Raw genomic sequence first — 13,817 nt, forward strand, 5'->3', positions numbered from 1 at the left:
TATTCCCAACCTAGGCTCAATGGAAAAACATGCCTCTAACCACAATTTTGCAAAAACTCCAAAAATGTACCTTTACATATAATTCATTGCATTTTCCAGATGAAATGAAAACTAGTGACAGTAAAACTCTGATAACTTTTATTTCTGTTTACACAAATTGTATTTACTGAGGCAAATTAACGATTAATGAAGACCTATTTTTTGCATAATTAATACATTTTGACGTTTGCGTCACATAACCAGCTCTACATGTATGGCTTTACTGACATAGTAAACTTGCTCAGTACCTTACCTGGTACAGCACTGCACGTGCAATGTGAAGCATTTGGTTAAAGTGAAAGACATAAGTCCTGATAAAAGAGCTCAAATATTTGTAGAAGCAAGCTAAAATGGAATTACTGCCTCAGAATATGCGTTTTTATCTCACGTTTCCTTTTGTTAACACTATGGGTTAGGTTTATGGTAGGATTTAGTGTCGATGGAAAGTTTTCAAATGCAATTAACCTTTTACTTCCACTCACCAGGCATTTCATTTTCAAATTTCCATGATATCTACAACTTCCAAAGTAATAAAATGTTGTCAGATTCATATGTTTTGGATAAAACTGAACACATTTTAGTGTCACACAATGGTTAATTAGGTTCGAAAGAGTTGTGAGATTTGCAAGAAGCCACGTAACATCATTTTGCAGAAATGTCACCACAGGCCTGTTTTTCCACTGAACTTAAATTGAATATTTCAGATCATTTTTCCACTTTAAAACAGCTTAAAAATCATTGGCCACCCATATGACCAATACATACTCTCCTTTCCCATTTACACAATCATTATCCTTTCAAAATAATATCATAAATCCATTTTTAAAGCAACGATCAATCAAAGCAGTGTAAAATATTTAGCTGCATTAAATACAAAGTACACAAATGAAGATATAACGTGCAGTGCTTTTCGACATGTTGTTTTACAGACAAACTAGACTCTGAATAATTTACAGCAGCAAGGCCTTGACATCCACAGGATCCAATTAGTTGAAATCCACATGCAATCAGTCCACAGGAAAAAGGCACAACAGGGACATCTCCAGAGAGATGAGACACTATTAGCAAGTTTCTAAAATACAGAGGAGTGCATTGCAAAGAGGAGAGCAAACGCAACAACGTTTAACAAAACATGGAATCCTTGAAATCAGATCAGTGGACAAAGAATGTGATACTCGTATACAAATAACTCAGACTTCAAACAAACCTTTGATAAGACTGAGTAACAGCTGTGCTTTAAATAGCAACAGCTATAGTGTTAGATATTTTGTATGATAGTGCAGTATAACATTGTATATAGCACTATAGTATATTATGGTCTGCTAGGACATTTGCTTGTGGTTTTGTAAAATGTAATTTTTAAGTAATCCGTGCCCTGGAAAATAAATAAAAGCATCTGGTTGTGAAAGGCAAAACCTGGACCAGCTGAATGTTTGTCTTTCCCAAAGTTTAAAAACAACTTTCCACAAATCATGTGAAGAACTATTCAGATTGTTAATGGTTTCCTTCAAAACAAAGATTGTAACTATGAGTTTGTTTCTTCTGCTGAAAACAAAAGAAGATCATTTGAAGAATGTTTCAACTGTTTTTCTGTAGACAATGAAAGACAGCAGGTCTGATGTTGTTTTTTGTTCCACAAAAGAATAAAAATCCATACAAGTTTAGTTCAACACAAGAGTGAGTAAATGACGACAGTTTTCATTCTCGGGTGAACTATCGTTTTAAGAGTCAATTATTATCACTAATCTAAACACTGAGGTTGGTTATGGTGGTTACAGCCCTCACTAACAGTGGCACATGAGCGTAAACTACTAAAACAAAACTAACAAGGCAAGTCCAGATAGCAGAATCTGTCCTAGACAGTTTACCAAGAGATCCCACACCAGAAACTACCAAAGTTAAACTAAAATTCCTTGTGACTGATTGAGTGGTTTGCATTATAAGCTCAAGAGAAAAAGAGCTGTTTCAGTTCTGTCTAAGGGTGGAGTAGCCACAACTGTTTGTGTGGTTTCCAGCCAATGGCAACAATGACTTGTTTCTATAATCTTAAATGGAACATTTGTTAGACATTGATTATGCACTACTGAATAAAGTATCATAAAGGGTTCTTAGCATAGTATAGTCAGGTTTGGTTTAGTGTGGCATTGTTATGGCTTGATGTGCTGTGGTTTGGAGAGTATTATGTTTTAAATGTATAACATGATCTGGTTTAACCAGGTTTGGTTTGGTATCTAATTTGGCCTTTCATGGTATCATATGATCGGTCTTTGCTGCGGTACCATCTTTCAGCATTGCTATGGTCTGGAAAAGTCTGATATGATATGGTTGTTAATGCTGCAATGAGGTAAAGGGGACAGTTTACGCAAAAATGAGAATTATACTAATTACACAAAGTTTGGAGGCGATATGATTTTTCAGTGTTTCTGAAAGAAGTTTCTTGTGCTCACCAAGGCTGCATTTCTTGGAGCAAAAAAAAAACAAAAAAACAACAACAACAAAAAAAAACAGCAATATTGTGAAATATTATTACAAGTTTCTCATTTAAATATATTTTAAAATGTAATTTATTCTTATGATGGCAAATCCGGATTTTTAGCATCATTATGATGATCTGAATATGCTGATTTGGTGCTCAAGAAATATTTCTTATTGTTATCGATGTTGAAAACAGTTGATATTTTTCAGAATTTTTTGATGAATAATAAGTTTTCTTTTGTAATAATGTTAATGTTTACTGTCAATTTGGATCAATTTAAAGGGTTAGTTCACCCAAAAATGAAAATTCTGTCATTAATTACTCGCCCTCATGTCGTTCCAAACCCGTAAGACCTTCGTTCATCTTAAGATATTTTTGATGAAATCCGATGGCTCAGTGAGGCCTCCATTTCCAGCAAGATAATTAACACTTTCAGATGCCCAGAAAGGTACTAAAGACATATTTAAAAGTTCATGTAACTACAGTGGTTCAACCTTAATGTTATGAAGCGACGAGAATACTTTTTGTGCGCCAAAAAAACAAAATAATGAATTTATTCAACAATATCTAGTGATGGGCGATTTCAAAACACTGCTTCATAAAGCTTTCGAAGCTTTACGAATCTTTTGTTTCGAATCAGTGGTTCGGAACTATATCAAACTGCCAAAGTCATGTGATTTTAGTAAACGAGGCTTTGTTACGTCATAAGTGTTTTGAAATTTCAATGGTTCGCCACTGGGGGGCGTGACTTTGGCAGTTTGATACACGCTCCGAGCCACTGATTCGAAACAAAAGATTCGTAAAGCTTCAAAGCTTCATGAAGCAGTGTTTTGAAATTGTCTTTCTGGGCATCTGAAAGTGTTAATTATCTTGCTGGAAATGGAGGCCTCGCTGAGGCATCGGATTTTATCAAAAATATCTTAATTTGTGTTCCAAAGATGAACAAAGGTCTCACGGGTGTGGAACGACATAAGGGTGAGTAATTAATGACAGAATTTTCATTTTTAGGTTAACTAACCCTTTAATGCATCCTTGCTGAATAAAAGAAATACTTTTTTTCAAAAAAATAAAAAAATCAATCATTCAATCAATCTTACTGACCCCAAATTTACTCAACATCATGCTGTTCCAAACCCATGACTTTCTCTCTCCTGAACAAACGATGAATTTTTGTAGAATAACTGGGATGGTCTTTTCCATATGATGAAACTGAATGGGAACCAGAGCTCTCAAAGTCTTAAAACAATGAAAAAAGCACCATAAAACTATACAGACAACATACAGACAATAATTTTCAAATAAAAAAAATGACATTTCTGTTTGTTTCTGACACAAAGCTATTGGAATATACAGAGTTTATAAGCATCTTTTATGTTGTTTTTTTATGTTTTTGTTGGAGCTTTACAGCTGCAGTGCCCATTCACTTTCATTATATGGTGGAACAACATGAGATGTGTGCATAAATAAGATTTTTGGGTAAACTATCCCCTTAAAAAGGCAAAAGACCATGGCAATGGTTCAGAAGAACTCTACTAACTACATGCTGGACGCGATGGCAGTGAGGTCATGGTCAAAAACAGGGATGTGTGCAGTATACAGTACCAACCTGTTCCTGTTGGAACGTTGAACAGGAAGATACACACTGCCATCACTTGTTGTGCTCTCTTGTGCCAAAGCTGTGCCCTGCTTAGCTCTCTCTGTCTCTCTCTCTGCCCGCTGATGCCAGCTCACTCATGTGCCAAGCCCTCCACTAGACACTGGGCATTATGCACGCCCAACACAGCTGATACACACACAAATCCTGGACACAATCATTCCAAAACAGTTTTTTATCATCAAAACACATTTGTATTTACTACAAGTAATGTACAGTCATGACACCACCAGCCTGTTTTTCCACTATACTGGGTGATGCTGATTAGTCAGCACTACTGTATTAAAAGATAAGGTATCTGCCATCACTTGAATAGATTCTGGTTTAGTCAAGAGAGATAGTATGCCTTTGTGTACATATAAAACAAAACATGGGCAGATTAAGACATGTATTTCTGCCTTAACACTCCGGAAAAACAAGTACAGCAGTTAGTTTACCTTACTATACTGGTTGAGGCTGTAATTACTGCCATACAGTCGATCAAAACACAATTACAAAACAGTATTACTTTAATATGAAGTGGAATGACTTTTTGTAATAAATAAATAAATAGACAATTATTTAAGAATTATTTATTTCATATTGTTTATACTACATGAAAAATTGAACACATTAAAACATTTATTGCGTTATATATCAAAATATCAAACCAAGTGACAAAGAAATTATGCTAGACATTTTTTAGAATTAACTTTTCAGATCTTTGGATTTTTCCAATTAGAAATTCACTTCACACATGTGTTGCAGAGTAACCACAGTTGTAGATCATCACATTAACAATGGACATGATCCACCAAGACAACTAGAACATGTCTAAATAATTATTTTGTGAAATGTTTTGCTTGAAATGTGTTTTCTTTTAAATAAATGGCGCTTGGTTTTATATTTTGTTATGTAATGCAATGACAGTGACATACATATTTTTTTAGGAGCAACTGTATGTATCTAACGCTGTATTTACTATAAAACACTGACCATTTAGTGCCTAATCAAAAACAAACAAAAAGCACAAATAGGTATGTAATCAAATAAATATCAACCAATTTAGGAAGACATCTGTTCACTCTTAACCTGGACGTCTTAACTCAGCAAATTAAATTCTTCATGCGGAGTCTCTCCTCCCCCTCAGCTGCACTTAATCCCAGTGATTAAATCATTTTTCTTCAGTCCTAATTTTGCCTGTTACAGGGCTCTGATGGAGGATGGGCGTGCTCTCTATTGATTGGTGGGTTGAGCAGATTACCCTAATAGCGGGATTACCGCCCACATGTTGACCACGCGTGTTGGAGCTGCTCGGCCGTGGTGCCAGCTCCCCATCAGATGGCCCGGGGGAGCAGTGAAGACACACCACTCAATGAGAGCGTGTGTCTGTTCATCTGTCTGCAGGGTGCGCATTAACAAGTATTTGGCGACACATTAAGTTCTTTTATTTGCAAACTCATTAGTCATCTCAGCTGTGTTGTCAGTTAAGATGTAGTCAAGTTCACTAATGCTATAATAATTATCAAGTATAGCTTAGGCTATACTAAGGCTAGCACAACTTGCTTGGAACATGACGGGTCCTATGTCAAACTGTGTAAATGTTAGTTAAAGGGTTAGTTCACGCAAAAATGAAAAATCTCTCATTAATTACTCACCCTCATGTCATTCCAAACCCTTAAGTTCCCTTGTTCATCTTCGGAATGCAAATTAAGATATTTTTAATGAAATCTGAGAGATTTCTGTCCCTCCATAGACAGCTACGCAACTCAAACATTGATGCTTCAAAAGGTTCATAAAGAGATCGTAAAACCAATCCAAATGAATTGTCCAAATTTTCTGACACAATCGCGTTATATGAAGAACAGGTTGAATTTGCTTTTATTCACATATAAACATTGATCAAACCTGCTTGACCCGTGAGAACAAACCTCTTGGAGAAGCTCAAACGTGCTGCGTAACACACGAGAATGAACCTCACTGGTTCTTGCACGTCATGCGAACATGCTTGAGCTTCCGTTGGTTTACCACAACTGATGTGTGAGTTGATGAATGTTTATATGTGAATAAAAGCCTAAATTCAAACTGTTCATCATATTAAGCGACTGTGTCTCTTCAGAAAATTTTGGACTGAACAGCTCAATTCATATGGATTAGTTTTACGACGTCTTTATGAAATATTTGAAGCGTCAAAATAGTTTCAGTTGCGTAGCTGTCAACAGAGGGACAGAAAGCTCTCAGATTTCATCAAAAAGAGCTTGATTTGTGTTCCAAAGATGAATGAAAGTCTTACGGGTTTGGAACAACATGAGGGTAAGTAATTAATGACAGAATTTTCATTTTTTGGTGAACTAACCCTTTAATGTAGCCTTAGACTTAGTGTCCATGGACTGTTGGCTAAACAGCTGATGCATAAGGCACACAAACCGAGAAACTTGAAAGTTTGAAACACTTTGAAAGTTTCAAAGTCATCATATGACTTATGTTGAATTCTACAGGATTTCCAGGTACATGTGTCACATTCTTTAATGGTCCGCCTGGAAACAAAGCCCTTGTGATGCCAAACCCCCTCATGGAAGAAGAAAGTCGCTGTGTTTATAACTGTGACAATGACCACTTATCAGTATCAGCTAAATGCTGGATTTTCAGAAGTATATGAAGTTTTCCTTGCACAACGTTCTTGAATGAAGAATAATTTATTAGATGCATACCGGTCTGTTATCGTAGGGAAGTCAACTTTACATTTTCACGCCCCTAATCATGCCGCAGAACAAAATGAACTGTGATTGGTTGCTTTACATGTCGGCCAGACCTCCTTTTGGGCGGTCCTTTGTCAATGAAAGCTGCGATGGAGTCCAGACCTTCTGCCGTCAGTCTAAATGTCTGGCTACGCGAGACTACTACAAATGTAACCTGAAAATGTGCTTCATCTGGTACAGTAACATCTAAATGATCTGTTTTTATTCAAGTGGAAAATGTGATTTAATATAATTGAATCAAACTGACATTGTGTTACGCCAATAAAAGTCATTTAAATGCAGAAATACCCAGCTAACAGGGAACATTCTCAGAACGTTGACTAGAAAGAGTAATTTATAGCAGAATGTCCAAGCTTCTCTTTTCCAACCAATGAAAGTGAATGTTGACCATGCAAAGCTACCGTTTGCTTTTAGATGACTTAAAATATAGTGCACAACTCATATAGACTACTTTTATAATGCTTTTCTAATACTTTTTTGTCGTCTTGGGAGCTTGACAGCCTCAGTCCCTATTCACTTCTAATGTATGGAAAAGAGCAGCTCAGACATTCTGCCAAACATCAACTGTGTTCTACAGGTTATACGGGTTTTAAATGACATGATGATGAGTAAATGATGGCAAAATGTAAATTTTTTGTGTAAATGATCCCATTAAGGAAACGATTGAGCATTTTCATTTAACTCGCTCGCCATAATTCAAACCAAAGGTGGATTAAGACCACAATTTATGGATATTTCCTTTCAGAATTATTGCTCCTGAGGGCAAATGTCTCTCAAACTGAACTCGGTGTGCGTGTGTCTTCGAAGCCATTTTCCTGATTATGATTCTATTAGACTGAATGTACAACATTCAGCTGTTTATCAAACAGACAGTTATTCAAATTAATCCACAACAGGTAAAACTGCACTTCAGTTGATGACATATGCATGACCCAATCCTCCAACCGTCTCTCTCATCTATCTGTTTCTGTACGTGGGTGGGTGGGTGTGTGTATGTGTGTGTTTATGTTGAATTTAATGAGCAATGAGAGGCAATGATGTAGCAATGAAACATTTAACAGCTTTGTGACATACTATAATACACATTACGCATACTGTAGCAATAATATCAACTCATTAAATCTATTTCCCTACTTTGAAATAATCAACAGAACGCATCATAAAACATTACTGCATACGTTTCACCAAAAGGATCTTACATTTGCAGCGCTCGTTATTATGTCTTCTGAATCCAACTGACACTAATGGCTAAGCAGCCTCATATTGCTTCAGTATAACAAAGGCATTAAAATATTAAAGTTGCAAATGTAAGCTTTTCTCATGTGTCCAGATGGGGGAACTAGAAGCTTATTCAGGCCATGGAAAAAGAATTCCAGTAATCTACTGCTGATCCTTCACAATGCCACCCTTGTGCCTTTTGTTTTAGTCTCCCTATACTGCCTGTACTCAAAGCCACTGATAATGTTAATGGTCCCTTCCTCCAACTAGCGGATCTTGAGCTATTAGGGGTTGCGAGAGGACTGGAAATGCTTGTTAAGTCATAGTAGAATGTCGAGGGGACGTACAGGGTCAACTTTGCAAGGTCACCACAAGTTCAAGCCATAAACCTCAAACAGAAAATAGTCTGGTGACAAAGGGAAATGTCACATAAGGAACGTTATTTAATCCTCTCGATATATGCGGAAGATGTACATGTTGCGCATTCTAGGTAGACTTATTATCTCCAATGTTCAAATATTTCAAATATCTGGGTCTTTGTTTTTTTATCGTCATTATATAAACAGCTTGGGCTCAAATCAAAGGGACAATTCAGCCATCACTGTTTTTAACTTCTTTCAGTTTTGAAAAAGGCTGCTCATTCCATTCTCATTCAGAGAAAAAGATCTTGAAATCCAATAATCTTTCGACATTTAAATGGCTGAACCTAAGCCCCCAGGACCTTTTCAGAAGAAAAACAAATCCACAAAAAAAAAAAGCACTGAACATCTTATCACTTTTCCTTACATCTCAGTTGGGATTTCATAGGTTGCTTAGGTCTCTTCACAACTCGAACAAGCAGTACAACACCCACTCACTCACTCCCGAATGAACATGCTAGAGTTTGTTTGATTTGCACTGTCAAAAGGTGTGTAGTGCGTGAACTGAAGCCGTGTAAACAACTTGCTTCATTGAGGCTGAGCACAGTAACCAGCTGCACATAAAAGGGAAGTGACTTTAGCAAAGGCCCATGCAAATATCTCCCACCGCTGCTGCAAGGTAAGGCTTTTGTCTGTCGGCACAGAACACAAGAATAACTCTAGTGTTTAGTGTCAACTTTTTAATCCAAGGCTACCTCTTGAAAACCAAATAAAGTAGCTAACACAATAAAATATGCAGTTGTTACTTTGAGGAGTTAATTATTTTCACATATTTTCACTAACTTTTCTTTTCTTTTTAAGAAAAGGCAGTTTGTTCCTTTAGGTTTAAACTACATGTGCACAACATGTGAAATATTGGGATTAATTTAGATGTTATCAAATGAAACACCATTTTAGGTCACCTGACAAAACATAATTCCATTGTGTGTAAACCAGCAAAAAGGAACACAAAAGAACCCTCAAAAGTATCCCGTTCAAAGTCATGTTGGTCAGAAACAGACCCCTCATCACAAAGCAAAGGGGTATTAACTAGTATGCTGACGCCATCCCTGCAGCAGCCCCCCAGCAGCCCTTATGCCAGCAAATTCACCTAATAATACAACAAGAGAGCCCTGCACATGCCTGTTGGGTGATTTACCACAAAACCTCCCTCAAGTTATTTGACTGTTACATGAACTTTCAGCTTCACACAAGCAGATGTTCCTTGGCACCACGACAGCCATGATAATGATAATGCACACACATATCACCCTCCTCCCCTTCATTCAGCTCATTATCATTATCAAACAACACCAAAACCAGTTTAACAGTTTGTATCCAAACTAATAAATAAGTAGCCTTCCTTATATGTAAATGGGCATGCAAACTTAAACATCTAGTAACAATAAATAAATAAAAAAACACTTAAGGGTTTTCTCAAGTTTAGAGGGTGTTGAAACTGGCTATAGGTGTTTACTAATCAAAGTATGCTGCATAATTACATACTGTATAATCAAAACATGCTATAATTACTATGCACGCTAATTAGTTTGATTAAGTTTTATAACTGTAAAATGTCTTACCATATGTTTTTATTTATTAAGTGTCCTCATGAAAGATCAGTCATGCACGTTCTTTAGGAAGCACGAACATCCTTTACTGCTTTTCAAACGCTTCATTCGCATAGCCTATTCCTTATCCCCGTATAGTGAAGATCCCAATTCAACAGGACCGTTATCCAAAAATTCCCTGTAAATCGCAGTCCGTCGTCCTCCAAAGGCTTTGAGCCTTGATAATGGTAAGCTAAATGCGAACTGACAAGCATCCGACAAGCTTTCAGGGAGAGGGGAGGAAAAAAAACTGAACAAAACAAAAAAGTAAAGCACCAAAGCCCCGCCCTAGACTGTAATAGCTCTGAAAGTAACATTGGGTTTAGATTTAAGACCATACGAAGCCAATGGTCGCTATTGTGTATTGTACCAAAAAAAAAAAAAAAAAAAAAAAAAAATCTAGGCTAATAGATCATGTTTAAAGTAATCATGTCGAAAAAAGATCAATAGAATGATGGAAGATAGCTGTAACCTAATTTAATGCTGGGCATTGCATGGTAGCCTATGTTTTTTCCATCTAAAATAATTGGTTTTCAGTGATGTATCATGTTTTCCTCTGCATCAACAAGTTTATTATTTAAATGCACAGCTGTTTTCCTGAGCTTGGCTCGGTTTTGGGTTCATGGTTAAAATAATAACGATTAGAGCAGAATTAATATTTATACGCGCATTTATACGCGATATAAAGTGCATAGTGGCTGTTGTTAAATTAACAAGAGTGAATAAAGCATAAAGGTCGTTATATCTGCGTTGTAGATCTAAAAGTTATAAACAAACACGTTCAAGTAAATACATTTGGCGTCAAAGTCGCCTAAAGTTAAAATATATGACAGGCTACACAAAACTTTGACATGCCAACTCAAAAGCATTTTCTGAATGATCACAGATGTAGATTTGGGAACCTGTTCTTATGAACCGGTTCCATTTAACAAATACCGATCTGAATCTAAACAATGCGTAAACTGTTGTTTACACAAACATCGCTACTGTAGGCCTACAGCGAAACATACAGCAGCCAGCAGTCCGTTTCCAGATTGATTCTCTTATGAACCGATTCTTTATAATGAATAAAAAACATACAGCGCAACTACTGTAGCCATAATGACTCTATTATGCGCCGGTTCGTTATAGGGAAACAAAAACATACAGCGAAACCGGGGTAGTACAATTCCCGAATGAATGACTCTTACGAGTCTGTTTAGTGAATCAAAAACATACAGAGCGAACAGTACGATTCATAAACAAATGGCTCTTATGAGTCGGTTCTTTTTAGTGAGTCAAAAGCACTTTAATCTAACTAACTCACTTACTAAAACCACAAATAGTCTGCATTCTGTTGTGATAATAATATTGTATAGGCTATAAACAAATAAAATAAAATAATCAAATGTTTTATTAGTTTTATAGCCTAGCTATTTTATGTAACCTATAAAGCCAATTACTAGATTGCAGGCTATGCCACCTCTAAAAAGTCTGTGAAAACTCATTAAACACACTCTTTGCCAGAAATGTATTTAATTCATTTCTGATTTGCTATAGACTAGACTAGGCTACATGCTATGTAATTTGAAATCTCTTCAATCTCACCAGCAACAGACTGCTGAGTACAGCACCTACAATAAGAATTTCTTACTTTAAAAAATGTCCTTCTCAAAAGTAGATTCGTTAGAGGAATTATGGAATGATCCATAGGAATCGGAATTATTAAATTCCTTCCGATTTCCATACAGCTGATTCAATGGTTAAAGCTCTTCAGAAGAGAAACTTCCTAAAAATAGCGCATGGACAAACAGAATGGGTTATGGCAGAGGTTATAGCCTATGTGAGTGCGACACGATAGGCTTTATGTACTGCTATTTACAATAAATAAACGAATCATTCAATGTGCGACTACCATTTAAAGTGAGTTGCCAATAGATTGATCTCTAATCTTAATCTCAGTTCCACCAGCGCTGAAACAATGCCTATTCACATCACGACAGCAAGTCCAAGCGAAATCTCTCCGTCCAATCTCCCTTCAAAGTAGCGAACTATTATTAACACGAACGATTAAGCGATGCTACAGTTTATGATGAAATCTTTCTCAGAATTCGATTCGAAACTTACCTCGTTACATTTAAATGACGTAATGAAGTTGTGGGGCAACGGCACAAACGCAAGGTGACACTCCGAGATGATGACAAACTGAGTGGCATCCGCACTCCGCAGTTTCCAAATGACTTCAGCGTTGAAATCGCAAATCAAAGCGATCAAATCGTCTAGGTTCGTAGATCGAGGAAACAATGTGATGACATCGACCGACGTTGATCCAGATCGAGACGGATCGACAGCGAAGTGCCCCGTGTGTTTGGTGCGACACCTGGAGAGGCAATGGTTCCGTACCTCCCTCTTTCATTGACTATTGTTTATTCAGCATAAAGTTATGTGATGCAGAAGTCTGGTGTTGAGAAGACTTGTAGTGGTAATGGTACAGTCTCGGTCTACTGGCACATAAGGTGATAATGACTTACATTTTATAATTATTGAAATGATTTGGGAAAAGATAAAACACACAGAGGCTATATATATCTAGGCTATATATGGGTCAAGGACGTGAAGATCATATTTTATTTATTTTGTCTGGATCTATTGGGTTATTCAACGAGACATTTCAATATACAATAAAATAATTATTAAAAAATTTAATATTTTATAAAATATTTTAAGGCAAAATATCTATGTGGTGTAACTGGATAAAGTAAAAAAGACAAAAAAAAATGTCTAAAAACAAATGATTATTATGTATTATTATTCTGTTATGAAGGCCTAATATATCTGAACATGTGAACTCTCCACTGTAGGAAGCCATTTTGACCCCTTTAGACCATCAAGTGTCAAAGATCTTTCTTTTTTAACCTTTCAATTCAAATCCACATTTTGTGCAGGTCAAAATGAATAATCATATAATAAAAATGTTGATTTAGTATATATATATATATATATGTTAGGGATAACGCATTACAAGACTCTTTTTTAAGTAATTAGTAAAGTAATGCATCACTTTTGCAACAAAATATCTAAGTTACATTTTCAAATAAGTTTACTTTTTCACATTTATTGACTGACAGCTCTCCTGTCCCGTGTTGAGAGAAATAAAGTGTAGAGGTGTTGTGTGCGCTGTGTAAACATGATGGTTATTGTAGTTCAAGTGAACATGCATTTACTCATCTCACTTGCACGAAAACATTCAGTATTCCTCAAAATGATAAAACTGTGAAATGCAATCTCAGAATTTTACGCAAACCTGTAATAATTAACTATATTAAATTACACAAATATACTTTATGTATTTAATCTCACTTTATTAAGCAATGTCTTTGCTGCTGACCTTCAGTGATCGAATTCAACTATACTAACAAGCAAAAACTGTACAGGCGTAAATATGCATTTCCTTCAGTCTGAGGAATATTCATTTCACTTTTGGTTAGGGCCTTAAGATTTGCCAAAAATATAACTTTTTTTGTTGTTATTAAAAAACAAACAAACAAGCCCAGCCCAGGTAAGAAAAAGTAACGCAAAAGTAATGTAACACATTACTTTTCATAAAAGTAACTAAGTAACGCAATTAGTTACTTTTTTAGGGAGTTATGCAATATTGTAATGCATTACTTTTAGAAGTAATTTTCCCCAACACTGTATATATAT

At 36.1% G+C, this 13,817-nt stretch overlaps 1 protein-coding gene and 1 long non-coding RNA gene across 9 annotated transcripts in view; one reads left to right on the forward strand and one right to left on the reverse strand.

The window, feature by feature from the left end:
• The window catches only part of znf516 (zinc finger protein 516), a 98,842-nt gene extending 86,235 nt beyond the window's left edge, over positions 1 to 12,607 (reverse strand). For 2 of the 7 annotated variants that reach the window (XM_051872799.1, XM_051872800.1), the window contains exon 1: positions 10,107 to 10,767. The gene's annotated coding sequence lies outside the window, so the exon portion shown is untranslated. Of the gene's footprint in view, positions 1 to 4,121; positions 4,317 to 10,106; positions 10,768 to 12,239 lie in introns of those variants that run through there. The other 5 variants (XM_051872798.1, XM_051872797.1, XM_051872796.1 and 2 more) reach the window with 5 other exon arrangements.
• The window catches only part of LOC127501057 (uncharacterized), a 99,214-nt gene that overhangs the window by 72,721 nt on the left and 12,676 nt on the right, over positions 1 to 13,817 (forward strand). The gene's annotated exons all lie outside the window — the stretch shown is intronic.

The sequence above is a fragment of the Ctenopharyngodon idella genome, chromosome 19, assembly GCF_019924925.1.
Source record: "Ctenopharyngodon idella isolate HZGC_01 chromosome 19, HZGC01, whole genome shotgun sequence".
NCBI classification, from domain to species: domain Eukaryota; kingdom Metazoa; phylum Chordata; class Actinopteri; order Cypriniformes; family Xenocyprididae; genus Ctenopharyngodon; species Ctenopharyngodon idella.